Source organism: Dermacentor albipictus, chromosome 7, assembly GCF_038994185.2.
Source record: "Dermacentor albipictus isolate Rhodes 1998 colony chromosome 7, USDA_Dalb.pri_finalv2, whole genome shotgun sequence".
Taxonomy (NCBI): domain Eukaryota; kingdom Metazoa; phylum Arthropoda; class Arachnida; order Ixodida; family Ixodidae; genus Dermacentor; species Dermacentor albipictus.
In genome coordinates, this window is record NC_091827.1 from 85,590,767 (window position 1) to 85,603,973 (window position 13,207).

Consider the following 13,207-nt stretch of genomic DNA (forward strand, 5'->3'; position numbering starts at 1 on the left):
TGAGACCTATGCAAAAAACGCGTCCATAAACCGAGCCCAAGCTAGACATAGCAGTCGCACGTTTTGCAGCTTTTGAGAGGTCCTAATAAAAGCTAGGTAAAGATTTAGAGAAACTTCGCTTATAACTGCAACAAATGTGATTACTGTCCACCTCTAGTTACCGTCAAGAAGGTGTATCTGGCAACCATTTGGTAAATCAAACGTGTAGCGAAGTGTCTTGGTGGAATGACTGCGTATCTATAAATGCACACATTGTATTTGACGCATTCCAGGTAGTCGTTTACTTAGTTGTCGATTAATGTGGCCCAAAACAACCTTTGCTTAGGATGTGCGCAACGCACGAACGAATGCGAGTTCCACACCTGTAGATCAACATTCCAGTACCCCAACCTATTAGCAGGGATCGAATGTAGAAAGCCAGTAACTACATGAACCCCATGGCAGAGATACCACTTTTCCAATCAAAGCTTGCTTATTATTATCCTGTCGCTATGAAGTAGCTTATGCTGAAGTATAGAATATTGCATGTCGAACGTCTACACTAAATGCATAAGAATTTCAAGGTTCTGTTTATTCCAAGAGGTATACCTATATCTTAGAATTGGGAACCAAAACAAGATCACCGAACAGCGAGTTGGCTTAGATGAGCCCGTGAATACCAAGACACTTGGGACTGCCGCGTCTTTCACACAGAAATTAGAGCACCACCAAATCACAAACATCTTCAGTGGTCACTCAGCGTTAATTTTTCTCCTACCTCATCTCTGTTGTCTTTTCGCGCTTCTAAACTTCATTATGAATGGAAACAAACTCGTCCAACGTGCTCTGATAGTATCACTTGCTCATGAAAAAGCCATCAATTAGTTTGTTGATGGACGATCTTCGTTTTACGGCTGTATTCAAGACAGAGTGCCGGGAGGACTTACTTAAGGCAAAGCCGAGAAATCGGCCTTAGCCCAGAGTGCCCTGAACTGCTACTATGCTCAGGGGAGGAAAAGAGGGAAAGGAACAGGATCATAATCGACAAGCTGTACGGAGAATAAGTCTAATGGAGTTGTTATCTCATAAATATGCTTCAAAATATCGGTACTTGGACATGTTGGTATTCCACACTGAAACTACTGACAGCGCGAAACGGCACGAACTACAGATGAAAGATACACGGACAAGAGCTGTCTTTCAACAGACAACTTTAAATTAAGCATATTTTACTTACTTTTTCTGGATGGAAGTCCCTGAAGACTTTATTTGCAATATATATCCAAGGTTCATGAAAAAAAGACAGAGCGAAGATAAGCAATCTATCGTTCTGGCACTAGAAACTGCGTATACAGAAGTGTCAGCTAGTCAGGTTAGCCAGACGTCAGAACAATGGTGGAAGAAGTGTGGGTGGTGAGGCGTAAGGGTATCTAGGAGCGGAGGTGCCAGAAAGAAGGAAAACAAACAGAAATAAGTAACTTACATTTCATCGCACCATTGGCGCGAGTAACGAACGCTGGCGATAGCCAAAATGTTATGGCACAGTGTACCCAATATGCGGAAAGTTTTGACAACCGTCGGAAACGCTTATTATTACAATTTATTCCACTGTTCCATACTGCTCTTTTTTTTCTGTACACATAAGTCGATGCTCCTGCATGAATGAAGCTCAAGGTGATATAAACAGAGCCTATGTAAACGTTTTGCGCAATCCGGACTACTCTGTCTTACCTTGTTTTAAGTAGGAGTAGACTTTTCTGACACTAATGAAACTACGCTCTTATTATTTTTTAAAAAGTTGCGTCCTTGGGTGTGCTTAGATAAGGACGCATAATCTTCGCTGACACGTCACGCCTATTCGAGCAGTACACTGTGAAATTCTGAAAGTGTAGAGCATTTTTACTGTTCGCACAAGTGTAAAAGCGGAACAGAGTCAGTCAGCCAGCCAGCCAGCCAGCCATCCAGCCAACCAGTTAGACAGCTAGCCAGCCAGCCGGCCGATGAGGCAGTCAGTCACACTCAGTGGGTCAGTCATTCAGTTACTCAGTCTGTCTTGTCTTATCTGTTTACGATGTTGGGAAAGCGGAAGGACACGATCATGATAGTAATTAGCTCACGCCAGCTGTAGCTAACACTTCAGTGCCAGAGTGAAAGCAATGTGCAGTAGCCAGCGTTAACGTACTTACCGCAGTCCCTGTAAGGCACGCAGTAGGAGTCCCACCTCTGGGCATTCCCTTCCTTACATGCGCACCTAAGCTTTGATTTCTCGCATTGCCATCGCTGAACTCCAGGACACAAGATTCCAGGGATGTAGTCACCACGGTGGCACCAAAAAATGTACTCGGTGTGTCTGCACGCTGAAGTAATGAGAAAAGCATAAATCACAATAGGACGGCGTGTCGGCTTTTATAAATGATGGTAGCCTGCGAAAATAAATTGCAGAATGATCTGAACCCCTAAAAACATAAATATTTTGCTTAGGCAGCGGCGACTAAGCAATGTGAATACCAAAAACCCCCAAAGGTGTGAAAGCGTAGACGAGTGTCAAGTCAGGCGTAGCGACTGCAGGTTTAATGACCTGGTAAGAATAAGGAAATTCGAGGGACCCGCTCCTTTGCTGATCATAACCTTTCATCTTTTTTTACGTTGTTATTTCTGCATTTCAATATAAGCGTAACGATTATTTCTCTGGATTCTTGGATTCTTACTGTGTGTTCACACGTTGAATGCTGGCATCACGCTATGCGATTTCAGAACATGCGATGTACCTGCAACGTATGAACATCCAATGATATATTTAGCACAAATTGCAAGCATAAATGCCTTATGTAGTATGTACACGCAAATATATGCCTGTACACAAGAAGGGAAGATGACGCAGAAAACAAAACACCTTGCTACATTTACGACCATGAGTATGAAAAGTAAACAGAGTTCAATAATTTAACTCGCAAAGTATATATCTAACCTAAGGCTCACTAGGGGGTCAAGCTCACAGAAATCAGACCTAACCCGGCTCGCCCGAGCTCAAAGTCACCATAAGGACAATGAACAGGTCAGGCACGTACCCAGGATATTTTTTTCGGGGGGGCCACCACCTCCATCATCATCATCATCATCGTCGTCGTCGTCGGCGGCGGCGGCGGCGTCATCATCATCATCATCATCATCACCACCACCACCATCATCAGCCTGTTTTATGTCCACTGCAGGACGAAGGCCTCTCCCTGCGATCTCCAATTACCCCTGTACTGCCGCCAACCGACCCAACTAGCACCCGCGAATTTTCTCATTTCATCGCACCATCTATAGTTTTCTGCCGTCTTCTACTGCGCTTCCCTTCTCTTGGTACCCATTCTGTAACCCTAATGGTCCAACGGTTATCTAACCGGCGCTATACATGACCTGCCCAGCTAAATTTTTTCCTCTTGATGTCAATTAGAATATCGTCTATGCCCGTTCGCTCTCTGATCCAAACCTCCCTCTTTCTCTCTCCTAACGTTATGCCTAGCAATCTTCGTTCGATCGCTCTTTGCGCGGTTCTTAACTTGATTGTAAATTTCCCTTGATAGCCAAAGGAAGTTGTCCGCGAGGTTAACGAAATCGTTGGTGCTCGTGCACCTTCCAGAAATGACGACGCTATTCGTTTTGAGCATACAATCTGATCACATGTAGTTCGGCCAGAACATATACAACACATATAATTAGCGATAAAATTCGCGTAAGTTCCTAATGTTGCCTACGCCTCTTGCGATGAGCAATCGCATAAGTTGTAAGCGGGTAAAATGCAGTCCCCGCAAAAAGTTCAAATCAGTACGCGCACCGATGCCTCCCTTTTGAAGTCCGTCGTCCCGATGCTGTAAACACAACAGTAAAAAAAATGATGGCACTCCCATAATCAAGAGTAGATGTAAGCCTGAAATGGCTACCGGCAAAGCAGATTGGTTGGAGATGATATCAACCACATGTTAAAATGAGTGTAGTGCACGTTCTTAATGGCAGACCCCAACACACCATAGCGCATCACGCCATACAGCGCACTGGTCCATGTGGACGCGCTTATTTCCTGTCACAGCCAGAACCTCATTGGAATCTCGTCTCGGTCAAACAGCCATCCTCGGTGCGCCAGACACTACCGGCTTGGACGTTTTTCTTTAGTTTTTCTTTTGTATGCACACTAATATAACCGGGGACTTTACGTGATAAAACCACAATATAATTACGAGCCTCCTTACGCAATAGCGCGAAAAGAGAAAGACGTCACAACTAATCTCACGATCACCATCGACTGTAATGCGAATAGCAATCCAGCAATGAAGCGATACGCCATATTTCTGGAGTCACATCGATTTCACACGTGTAGTGGTAACTCTTAGACTTTCGTTTGTTCGACTATAAGCCCATACCCTGATATCGCCTCACTTTCTTAGGGCACTCGCTTGCCAAGGTCACCCATCAGCACGGAGGCTTGACGACGACTGATGATGTAGTGATGAAGATGGAATGATATTGGTTGAACGCAAAAGGCGAATAACAAAAGGCTCATATATTAGGTGGGCTGCTAGAACTGGGGTCTTTGGACCGGTGCTACGGCGGATATCCAACTTCTTCAATGCGAGATAAGTATTTATCCAGACGCACGAAGGAAAAGCTGCTCGCATATTCTCATTCAAGGAAGTCACACAAGGCAATGTATTAGGTCAGTTTCTCCTTAAATGCTTAAAGGGACACTGAAGCGAAACAATAAATCAGTTCAGACTAATGAAGCACTGTTTGAGAACCCTGCAGGCAGTCATTTCAAAAAATAGTTTAATTATTAGATCGGAAAATGAAGGTCCAATATCAATATTTGAATGTCGCGCCGAAACCTCAGTGCCGGTACGTCAGCGTGACGCCAGGGATACCAAAGTATGTTTTCGCATTTGGGTCGCGTTGGCTGAATAAAGCTTCTCGAAACTTGCCATGTTTAATATTTGGTTCCTTTAGAACACAATGTAGTCAATCTGTACCGCTGTATATAATTAGCAGGCCCTAGAAGATGTCATCAAAATACAAGACGTCACAGCCCCCATGTGCGGGAACTTAAGTAGGCGTCGCCACCTTTATTTGGTTCTTGCGCTTTTGCTGGCTTACGAAAGGTCTTATCGTTGTAAGAGTGGTGTTTTTGGTTTTGTAGAACGCTAATATACTGATGCAGGAGAAATCATTTTTCACTTTAGTGTCACTTTAATGGCGGATTTACAGCGGACATTTCCAACTGCGCTACACTACTCCATAAATGCGCACGGTGTTTGTATTTGGGCCTTTGGTTCAAGTACCAGACTCGTTCAATCAACTTTGCAGGAAAGCCTAAATATTTCGGAAAAATTCTTAAGGAAAAGAGGAATGGAACTACCGCACAGTAAGACGGCCGTGTTGCCTTTCACCGGAGGATATCTAAGGGATGTTTAGCTTCGTCTTGAGGTACAGCCGTTTCACATAGTAAAACGACACAATTTTGAGGGGGTTATACTAGAGGGATGACTTTCTTGAATTTCTCACATTAAGGCCCTCAAAGAGCAAACAAACTGAATAATACATGTTCTTCGCCGCCTAGCAGGTACGGCAGGGGGAGGGTCTGTCTCTAAAGCAATAGATGGCGTGTTCTTCACCTGTTCTGCATTGAATCTCCCGTTCATCTGAAGAGAGACCTCAATAATTAATAGCTAGGACTCTCGGAGTATGTTCAGGCATTCCAGAGCAACTTGTAGTTTTCTGGTAATTGCAGAGGCACGTCATTCTCCAATTTCTATTATGAGGATGATTGATACTCGTCGACACTACTGTTGCGTTTTATTGGAACACAAAAGGCACCAGCAAGCAATTGTGCTAGCGATTGCACTACCAATTGCTGGATAGGATTATGCAAACGGTGATACGGATGCACAACAATCTCCTACCACATCACGAATTTCGATTCTCAGATCTTCTCGTACTCTCCATCGCGGCTCCGCAAAGATCGAACTTTAGATTGAAGGAATTATTCGCAAACAAGTTATGATTATGCTAGCAGCACAACTATCGTTATAACAGGTATGGTTTCGATACCCTGGCTATATTAAAGCGTATAGAGATGGTTCTTGCCAAACAAATTATTTTGCAGCTGCCTTTGTCATTCCAGAATGGAACCAAATACAGACGTATAAAATATGTCACACGACATCATCATCAGCAGCAGAGCTTTTTGCAACATTGCCTATGTTACGATACATAAATTCAATGCAAAAAGGGAACAATGGGGCATCCTTTGTGATTCAAAGGCAGCTTTGTTTCCACTTCATAGCGACATCATCAATTCGCGAAACAGCGTTAGTTTAGGAGACACCAAAGAAACTCACAAAAGCAAATGAATGGAATCACACAATGTTCTTCCAATGGGTATCTGGCCACTGCGGTATTCCCGGAAATGTTTAAACATGTAAGACAAATGGACAAGGACATGTCATAACGGTACACATGGTCTCCTTCTAACGCAAGGCGAATCGCGCCGCATACTATGACAAGTCTTAGCCATTCGTTCCAAAGCGAGATGGTTTGATCAATCAATCAATCAAAAAATTTTATTCCATCCACAAATCTCTTTTGTGGAAGACGAGGGCTTGAAAAAAAGTGGATTTATCCACTTGAGAAGCTTCGAGCCCCCGTTTACATGGCATACAGTGAGAGAATGGAAATACAAAAATGTGTGTACACGTTGAACAATGATAATTCCTTCAGGCATTCATGACAATAAATTCAACGATGCCTTACACAATTATAACACTGCAAAAAAATAACGATTCGGAAATCTGGAACAAAATTGTACATATGTAGCTTTCATACAAAAGAAATGGATCAATCTTTCGCAACAAAAAATTCCTTGATTGCAGGGTTCCCAGTTGTTTCTAATTTTATTCCGTATTGATGAAGTTCGTTCAACAGCTTTGGAAGCGTGTGACGAAGCATTTGTTTTGTTAACATAAGGCGTGTAAAGGGTATTTTCCAGGTATCATCTCTGCGTGAATTATAAGACCTTGTGAGTGGTGTCAACTCTGAAAGTGTACGTAGAAGACCGTCTGAATCATATTTACATTTTCTGGCTAGATTTAGAGGGTATAATTTATGCACAGTTACAAGATTGTATTTTAAAAATAGAGGTCTTGTGTGCGCAGTACTTTCAATGCATGCAATGTGACGAAGTGCTCGAAACTCGAAGTGCTCGAAGTGCAGAACTCGAAAGCTTGAGATTTATTTCACATTGACCCATCACTTCAATTTAAAATTACGACTACATTTGATACAAACAGAGCCTTTGAACCGCTCATTAATTATCTGCGGCCGTTTACCGCTTACACAAAGCGCTTTCCACATATTTCAAGAGCTGAGAGTTCGGAATGCACTGACCACGTGGAAGCCACGCGGAAGAGGATATAGAGCATGTTCTGGTATAATGTCCGCAAAATGACACATGCAGGCAACGCTTAACACGTCATGTAGTGCCCTTAGGCCGCAGGCCCTTCAGCCTCTACAAAATCTTAGGTCCATGACCTAAGATCCATGGCCTAACGCGGCTTTGGCCAATTCAGTGCCTGGAATAATTTACCTTCATTTGAATCTAATCCGTGTTTTCTTATGTGCCCTGATTTTAGTGTAGCGATGTGACCGGACTTTGTGTTCACGTCAGTGCACTTATATCACTGGACGTTGCGTTGGTGTGCTCCTGAGTTAACTTTCCGTTTAAGTGAAGCATTAGTGTACTTACGTGACCGGACTTCGCATTATTGTGATCTCGAGTTGATTATGAGGTTTAATGCGTTAGAGTTAATTATTTTAGGTTTCTATGAGAAAAGAAGTATCTGGGGCCAAGTAAAGGCAACATCTCCTTCATCATCATCATCATCATCATCATCATCATCCTGGATACGCCCAGTGCAGGGCGAAAACTCTCCCATACTTCTCCAACTACCCTGGTCACGTACTAATTGGGGGCGCGTTGTCCCTGCAAACTTCTTGAATTGAATTGAATTTTATTTTTCGTTCATTAAAACGAGGGTAGACTGAGACTAAAGGCATAAAGCCTGACAAAGGTCTCAGCCCCCGCGAACGACAGGTTTGACAGCAGGTCACACACATATGCACAATTTTGCGCGTTACAACAGCGTTGGTTACTGTGAAAATTCATGGTGATTCGATTCTTCAAATATAGGGTACAGTGTACAACAACGGCTAAGTGCAAGTAAGTATTTGAGATGCTAATGGTATGAAAAAAATTGTACAATTATACATGAAGTAAACGTCAGCTAAATTATGGAGCAATATAGAGCAACAACACGCGCAAAAAAAGAGAAGAAACATAATTGTGTGCCAAAAATAATAAAACAATGGGAACAATACGTGGATGCAAACATATTTGTGTTAATACAAAAGCCAACAATAGATATTAAATGAAATATGTGAATCCTGAAAAGAAAAATGTAATTCATGGCAGAAACATTTTTCATTTTATTACACGCATTCATTCAATTTTAAAGTATATGTCTTGCCTATCTAACCAATCTCTTATTCTTTTTTTAAATGTCTGTAAAGAAGTGTTTAAGGATACAGATGCACTGGAACTGTTCATTATTTTTGTGGACTGATGGAGAAATGTTTGTTTCCCGTAATTGGTCCTTGCTTTTGGTGTGTGTCGTGAGCTGTGTCGCAAGGAGTATCCGGAGAGGTTACATTCACTACATTGAGCGCTTGGATTTCTTTTTCGGATTTCCAGAAGAATTAGCATATAATATATGCTGTCCGCACGCAGGATATCGTATTTTTGGAATAGTGGACCGGTTCTTAGATCTGAAAAATGGCCATAGTAATTTGCATATAAACGGATAACTCTTTTTTGTGAGGTAATCAATTTCGTGTAATTTGTTCTTGTGGTTGTACCCCAAACCAATATACCGTAGCAAAGCTTTGAATAAATAAGTGCATTATACAGTTGTTTTTTCAGCCATAGAGGGATCAGGTGTGCATTGTTATAGATTATACCGATGTTCTTTGATAATTCTCCGCAAAGGGAATTTACATGTGTATTCCATGACAATTCTTCACTGAAATATATTCCCAGAAACTTTTGCTGTTTGACGACCTGTTTAATGAGGTAGTTGTTAAATTTTACTTCTATTCTACCATCAATTCTGTTATTAGGCGCCCTAAATATAATGTAGGTTGTTTTAGTTGCGTTCAGCTGGAGTTTGTTGGTCGCCAACCAGTCAGATAACAAAACTGTATATTCATATACACACTGCTGTAATTCTGTTGTGTTATCAGCTGTAAAGAACACATTTGTATCATCTGCATACATTGCCAATGTTTGTGAACCTGATAAATCGGTAATGTCATTATCATAAATTAGAAATAGTAATAGTCCTAACTTTGAACCTTGTGGGACACCTTGATGTAGGGTAAGCATGTCAGATGCAGTAGTTCCCAGCTGCACGAACTGTTTTCTATTACATATATAACTTTTTATCAAGTCATTTGCAACGCCTCGAACTTCGTATCTTTCCTATTTTTCAGTTAGGATATAGTGGTCAATCGAATCAAACGCCTTTCTCAGGTCCAAAAACAGGCCAAGCGTTAACTTCTTCTGTTCGATGTTAGCAATAATTCGATCTTTAATATCCAGTAAGGCTTGCTCGGTTGACTTTTTTTTTGAAAACCGTATTGGCATTTCGCAATAACGTTGTGTTTCATAAAAAAATTTGATAATCTTGCATAGATAACACCTTCAAAAAATTTTGAAAATACCATGAGAACTGAAATTTGTCTGTAGTTCGACAATTGGTCTGCACTTTATAAATTGGTGGGACACGCGCTATCTTAAGCTCGTCTGGAAAAACGCCTGTGCTAAGAGACAAGTTTATAACATGCACGAGTGCTGGCCCTATCTCGTGTGACACATATTTAACCGGAATAGGACTGACACCGTCTACGCCAGCTGAAACATCATGCTTTAATGTCTTGATAAGGTCACGTACTTCACTCACACGTGTCGGTTTGAAAAAAAGTGAGTTTGAAATACGTGGTATGGAAAACATGTGATCGTTTCCGATTGCAACGTGTGCAGGGTTCATACCAGCGTTAATGAAATGCGTATTCATGCAGCTAACCACTTCCGCACGTTCTATTTCCCGTCCGTTTAAGCGTGTCATTTGCGGATGCGCGTTTGGATTTTTTCCTGTTATATCATTAACGGCATCCCATATTTTTCTCGGATTGCTTCGTATATTCGAGAAAAGGCGCTCATAGTAATCACACTTTGCTTTCTTTAGATCACCTTGTACTTCATTCCTAAATTTCTTGTGGAATACGTCTAATAGGTCAGGCTGCCGCGTGCGGATGAAGGTGTGATACATAGCGTCTTTCTTTTTGATGCGTTCGTACAAGTCTTTGTCGACCCAAGGTCTGCGCGCCTTTTTATGCTTCATTCCAGAAGCAGCTGGCTGAAGTGGAAAAGCCAAATCATAGCACGCAAGCACATTTCGTTGAAATAGAGCAAACGCTCTGTTTACATCTGTTTCATTATAGATTTCTTGCCAGTCTACGCACTGGAGGAGACATCGGAATTGCTCTAGAGTATTTGATCTGATTATTCTGCGGAATCGCGTTTTGCAGTCATTGTTTTGTTTGTCATGGTCTTTAGGTATAAGACAAAACACAGGTAAATGGTCACTTACATCTGATATTAGTACTCCCGACTTGACATCACATTCATTTAAGTTCGAAACGCATATGTCTAACAATGTAGCACTATTGATTGTTACCCTTGTTGGTGCAGTAATGTAATTACTGCAGCCATATCAAGAGAACAATGTTTTGAGTTTTAGCGACCATGCGCTACCAGTGATCATGTTGACATTCACGTCGCCCATAATTACACAAGTCTCACTAGTTGATCGGGTCAAAAGCAGTAGACTTTCCATGAAACTACAAAATGTGGCCTTGTCTCCAGTTGGGGGCTTCTCCAGTTGGGGGCTTCTGCAGTTGGGTTAATCTCATCCACCCACTTAACTTTCTGCCCGCGCCCTGCTACGCTTGGCTTCCCTTGGAATCCAGTCCGTAACCCTTAATGACCATCGGTTATCTTCCCTCCTCATTACATGTCCTGCCAATGCCCATTTCTTTTTCTTGATTTCAACGAAGATATCTTTAACTCGCGCTAATTTCCTCACCCAATCTGCTCTTTTTCTGTCCCTTAACGTTGCACCTATCATTATTCTTTCAATAGCTCGTTGCGTCGTCCTACATTTAAGTACAACCCTGTTCGTAAGCCTCCAGGTTTCTGCCCCGCACGTGAGTACTGGTAAGACACAGCTGTTATACACTTTTGGTTGAGGGATAATGTCAATCTGCTGTTCTTGATCTGAGAATACCTGCCAAAGGTACCCCAGCCTATTCTTATTCTTCTAATTATTTCAGCCTCATGAACCGCATCCGCAGTCACTACCTGTCCTAAGTAGACGTATTCCATTACCACTTCCATAGCCTCGCTACCTATCGTAAACTGTCGTTCTCTTCCGAGACTATTAAACATTACTGTAGTTTTGTACAGATTAATTTTTCACCGGCCCTTCTGTTTTGCCTCTCCAGGTCAGTGAGTATGCATTGCAATTGGTCCCTCGAGTTACTAAGCAAGGTGATATCCACGAATGGCAAGTGAATAAGGCATTCTCCATTTAACTCTTATCCCGATTCTTCCCAATCCAGGTCTCTGAATACCTCCTGTAAACACGCTGTAAATAGCTTTGGAGAGATCGTGTCTCCCAGCCTGATGCCTTTCTTTATTGGGATTTTGTTGGTTTCTTTATGGAGAACTACGGTGGCTGTGGAGCCACCGTAGTTATCTTTCATATATCATATATAGATATCTTTCAGTATTTTGACATGCGGCTCGTCTACACCCTGATTCCGCAATGCCTCCATGACTGCTGAGGTTTCAACTGAATCAAACGCTTTCTCGTAATCAATAAAAACTATATATAAGGGTTGGTTATATTCCGCACATTTCTATATCATCTGATTGATAGTGTGAATATGGCCTATTATTGAGTAGCCTTTACGGAATCCTGCCTGGTCCTTTGGGTGACAGAATCTAAGGCGTTCCTGATTCTATTTGAGATTACATTAGTAAATACTTTGTAGGCAACGGACAGTAAGCTGATTGGTCTGTGATTTTTCAAGTTTTCGGTGTCCCCTTTCTTATGGATTAGGATTATGTCAGCGTTCTTCCAAGATTCCATTACGCTCGAAATCATGAGGTATTGCGTAAACAGGGTGGCCAGTTTTTCTAGAACCATCTGCCCACCATGCTTTAACAAATCTGCTGTTACCTGTTCCTCCCCAACTGCCTTTCTCCTTTGCATAGCTCCCAAGGCTTTCTTTACTTCTGCCGGCGTTACTTGTGGGATTTCAAATTCGTCTACACCATTCCCCCTCCCATTATCGTCGTGGGTGGCACTGGTACTGTATAAATGTCTATAGAACTCCTCAGCTACATGAACTATGTCACCCATATTAGTAAAGATATTGCCGGCTTTGACTCCTAACGCATACATCTGATCCTTGCCTATTCCTAATTTCTCCTTAGTACCATATAATAAATATGCGCATAATGACGATGGCAGGTCAGCAGTGAGATGTCGATTCTTGAATTATGACGGTGTTATAACGATGACAACGTGATGACGACGACATGAGGACGATGACATGAAGAAACGGGTATAACGACGATGTGCCGAACAAGACGGTATGACGGCGATAGTAACACCAAAAATGAATCATAGCTCTTATGTGACAATGACGCAATGGCAACAATGCCATGAGAACGACACCATAAGAGCGATCGAATGATGACACTTATATTACCATATCATAATGAAAAAGAAGTGACGTTGGTGGATCGAGGTTGGCATGACGACAATAGAATGATGTTACCGGAGTGATGACGATGGTGCTAAACCAGCGCGACCGTGACATGACGATAACGCCATGTCACTTCGACAGTCGGTTGTCGAAGTTACCGTGATGACGATGGAATGACCACGTCGGCATTCGGATGACGGTATGACCGCGAATGCCCGAAGATGACTGCATGGTGACGGTGCAGTGACAGCATGATGACCATGCGATGGCCACAAGCCTATGATGAAGATAACGTGACAAT

General features: G+C 42.2%; 2 long non-coding RNA genes across 3 annotated transcripts in view; one reads left to right on the forward strand and one right to left on the reverse strand.

Moving 5' to 3' along the window:
* Positions 1–13,207, reverse strand: part of LOC135899706 (uncharacterized) — an 81,431-nt gene that overhangs the window by 43,213 nt on the left and 25,011 nt on the right. For both annotated transcript variants that reach the window (XR_010563699.1, XR_010563700.2), the window contains exons 3-4: positions 2,166–2,336; positions 1,217–1,242 (exon numbers count right to left, since the gene is read on the reverse strand). This is a non-coding gene — a long non-coding RNA (uncharacterized lncRNA). The remainder of the gene's footprint in view (positions 1–1,216; positions 1,243–2,165; positions 2,337–13,207) is intronic.
* Positions 1–13,207, forward strand: part of LOC135899708 (uncharacterized) — a 48,019-nt gene that overhangs the window by 8,355 nt on the left and 26,457 nt on the right. The window lies entirely within an intron of this gene.